We start from the raw sequence: 4,050 nt of genomic DNA, 5'->3' as shown, positions 1-4,050 counted from the left end.
TGTTGTAATTTGGCTTCTCAATTAGCTCAGTTCTCGCGTGGTGATTGCCCGGTAATTGCTTAGGATTATATATATGATAATGTAGTGTAGATAAGGCAAAGGAGAAGAAGAAGAACAAGAACACAAGATCACAAAAGCTCAAAAACCCCATCTTATTAATCTATCAAGATGTATATATATACAATAATACAACCCTTCATTTTCTCAACAAATGAAGGAGTTAGATAAAGGGCAAATGAAAAGTCTAAATATAATGGCCATCAATATATATATTTATAACACTCCCCCTTGGCCATTATTTTACCATACTCATGCCTCGTTAAAACCTCGCTAGAAAAAACCCTTTGGGAAAAACCTAGACGAGGAAAAGAGTACACGAAATATGTTAAACCATTGTGTTGCACCGGTTGCCTCATTAAAAACCTTAGCCTAAGAAAACCCAGTGGGAGAAAAACTTAGCTAAGGGAAAAAGAGTACAACCATAAGCCTTCCGGGCATAATCTTCAAGATTTCTAAGGTCTTCAGGACTATTTATTCAAGTGCACCTATATCAGTTGCCTCATTAAAAACCTCATTATAAGAAAACCCAATGGGAAAACTTATCTAAGGAAAAAAAAAGTACAACCATATGCTTTCGGAGCATAATCTTAAGGATTTCAAAAGTCTTTTTGGATTGTCCATTCTAGTGTAGCTAGAGGTTGTCGCTCCCCCTGAAGATAACAATCTTCTAAGCCTACGCATTCCAATTTTATAAACATATTACTCAAAATTGGATGCAGGCAGAAACTTGGTGAACATATTTGCCAGATTGTTCACGAGGGCGAACTTTCTCAACAAGAATTTTACTAATCTTCTAGAGTTCATGTGGATAGTAAAACTTAGGTGCAATATCTTTTGTAAGGTTCTCATTAACAAACCTATTACTTGCTTGGGCAACACAATCTTTATTTGTCCACCTGCGACATTGGGGGTAAAAATATAGCATAACCAGTTTGGGACTTGGCATCATGGGGATCAAAATAAAAGAGCCAATACCCAAGTAGCCCGCCAAAACCACGTATTGGTTTCTCACATAAATATCATAATCTTTTATACCTCGAAGATGCTAGAGGATATGTTAAACATCATTTCAATATTTCATTGTAGAGGAAGCACTAAACGTTGCTAGCAATTTCATCGCAAATTCAATATCAGGCCTGATGCGACTATGGAACTTCTAGTTCCCTAATAGTGCTCCAATAACAACGATAATGGACTTCCAGTCCCAAAATATCCTTATTATCATCTTCGAGTCTAAATAGTCCCTTATCTACTTCAAGAGATTATTGGACTACCGTTAGTGTGATAAGTAAATGATACTTATTCATATAAAACATCTTCAAGACATTTTTTCAAATAGGCTAACTGGTATATAAAACTCTTTCAAAGAGAATCTCAATCTTCAGGTCAAGGCAATACTTGGGTTTCCCAAGTCTTTCATTTCAAAACTCCGTCTTTCAGCATGAGCTAATATCACCAAGCTCTTTATGTAGTGCTTCAATAACATATAAACCATTAATATCGACTGAGAAGATAAAATAAATAACTCCATTAGCAATTCTTTAACGAACACATAATGGTACATATTATTTGCATATATTCCTTCTTCGGGAGGAAAAAACTCAGTCAATAATATTCAAGTCATAAAAAGACTTTAGTAATTTAATGATACATGTTGCGATTTTCACTTTCCTCATTTCAAAAGTGTTAAATCCATCAGGGATTTACAGATAAATATTAACATCTGATGACCCATAAGTTTGCGGTCATGACATTCATCAACTGCATATCTAAATTTACAATTCACTGCGAATGATGTTAATTAGCGGAATGTAATGCCATATGTTGTGGGAGAGTACATTTGATTAAAATCAATTCAGGGTCTCTGCGTAAACCCTTAAGCTGCCAGTCTCGCTTTATATCATACCACCAAATTGTTTGTATTTCTCTTTTGTACAAACACCCATTTGTAACCTACTGGGTTAACATTAAATGGTGTACATATTATAAAGAGAATACAGTTTTAGCGAGCTGAGCTGTACATACCTTAATTGCTCCTTTATACATTAAAAAATCAGGGCACTACTGGTGCCTAACTCTGGATCCAGATTCTTATATATTGAGAGCAATTTATAAGGCAATTGTGTTGTCGACAACTATAATATTTTTCATAAAATCTCCCATATATATAAAATTCATGGCAATTTCTAAATTAACCAGACTCTAGCCATTTCCCAGAGATATTTTTATCTGGTTGTTCCGCATCCCCAATATTATGATTTTGGGTGCACCTGTAAATTTATTGGGGGTTTTCGCCTTCTGGACGAATGTCTTCAAGACATACTTCTTTAAGAGATTTCAAGAGTGACGGAATTTTCTACTAGCTAGATTTAGCTTTCCGCGGATTCTTGTCTATTATACCAATATGTCTCCACGCTTCTAGTGTCAATGAGCATTGGTAAATACATATATGGTCCAAGTTGGGGAAGATATATGGGACCTAGTCACTCTTCTTATCAGTATATATATTGGCATATTAGATATCTTCTGAACTTCTAGTTCAGTTTACCTCTTCTGAACTTCTAGTTCAGTTTACCTAATACGTGGGTTTAAATACTGAAGATCATTTTCATCAATCATGAAATTTCTCGGCATTCTATAAAATTTGGGCTTTTATCTCCCCCTAATGCCGTGAAACGATCTTCATCAAGTGTGCAGTTAGCGTACCTAATTATATATTGATCCCATATCATGGGCTCAAGTATTTAAACAACAGACGGAGGCTTTGATAGCCCTTGGAGGTACGCAATGGCGGTGATATAGTAAAATAGACTGCACACTATGAACAAAACGCAGACAGGGAAATGTTTGATCTTATACCACGTATTAGAAGCTAAGGGGAATAATTATGATATGCAGTGGGTCAGATTCTGATAGCATATAAAACTGATGTCCCCAACAAGAAAATACATAGTTTAAGAATTTTCATCCACAAAATATGCTTTATATAATATGCACTTGAAGGAATCTGACTCACCAAAAAAAAATATTTGCCCAAGGCAACTCATTAGCTCATCCCATATTATAATATCATTTGGGTCTTTAAAGCCTTTAAAAAATGTACTGCAACATATAAAGTACCCAAAACATATACGCAATCATCTATGATCAAATATGAAAGCATACATATCAAATGATATTATAAGGGTACACAATAATCATAGGAAAACTGGGAAGCTTGTCAAATAATATAGATCTTCAAGATCTTCCAAACATCTCTATCCTCAACTTTCCATTAGTTTCACTCATTGGTTAATTTGCTTTGTGCAAATTCACATGATATAATTCACTCCCTCATTTGTTTCGAGCAAACTGATATGATATAATTCATTCCTTCGTTTGCTTCGGGCAAACTGATATGATATCATTTGCTTCTATCTTTCAAACAAATAACATCTAAATTAATCATATCATGTATGTCATAAGTCAATGATCATTCATATAAAGGAGTGTACCACTCCTTAAATAACACAGAATTGCACTAAGACATATTCATAGGGAGATTCGATATCTTGGCATATTAAATTTTGTCAAAGGAGGATCATCATAATTTGTTGATAATAGCAATCCTTCAAGGATTGATATAGGATTTTTGGAACAAATTCAACTTTGGATAAGCACCCAACCTATTGCATACGAGAGTCATGATTGTGTGCATGAGAAAAAAACTCCGTAAATAAGCATGCAAACTAAGGGAAGTAACTCCGAGAAGTAAGATTAGAAAAGGTAAGCTTAGAGAGGTAAGCTTAGAGAAGTACACTATTGAATAGTAAATTTCAAATAATTAATTCGAGTAGTAAAAATCAGCAAAGTAAAAAAATCACTTCGCACTCGTAATAATTTGCATCCAAAAATAACTTTGCGCTCAAAAACACCTTTGGAGTATATGTGTACTTCTCGGCCATGCAATAACTTTTCGAATATCGTGGCCATAAACTAACTTTTCGGGTG

The sequence above is a fragment of the Ipomoea triloba genome, chromosome 4, assembly GCF_003576645.1.
Source record: "Ipomoea triloba cultivar NCNSP0323 chromosome 4, ASM357664v1".
NCBI classification, from domain to species: domain Eukaryota; kingdom Viridiplantae; phylum Streptophyta; class Magnoliopsida; order Solanales; family Convolvulaceae; genus Ipomoea; species Ipomoea triloba.
Note: the sequence above shows the minus strand (reverse complement) of the source record.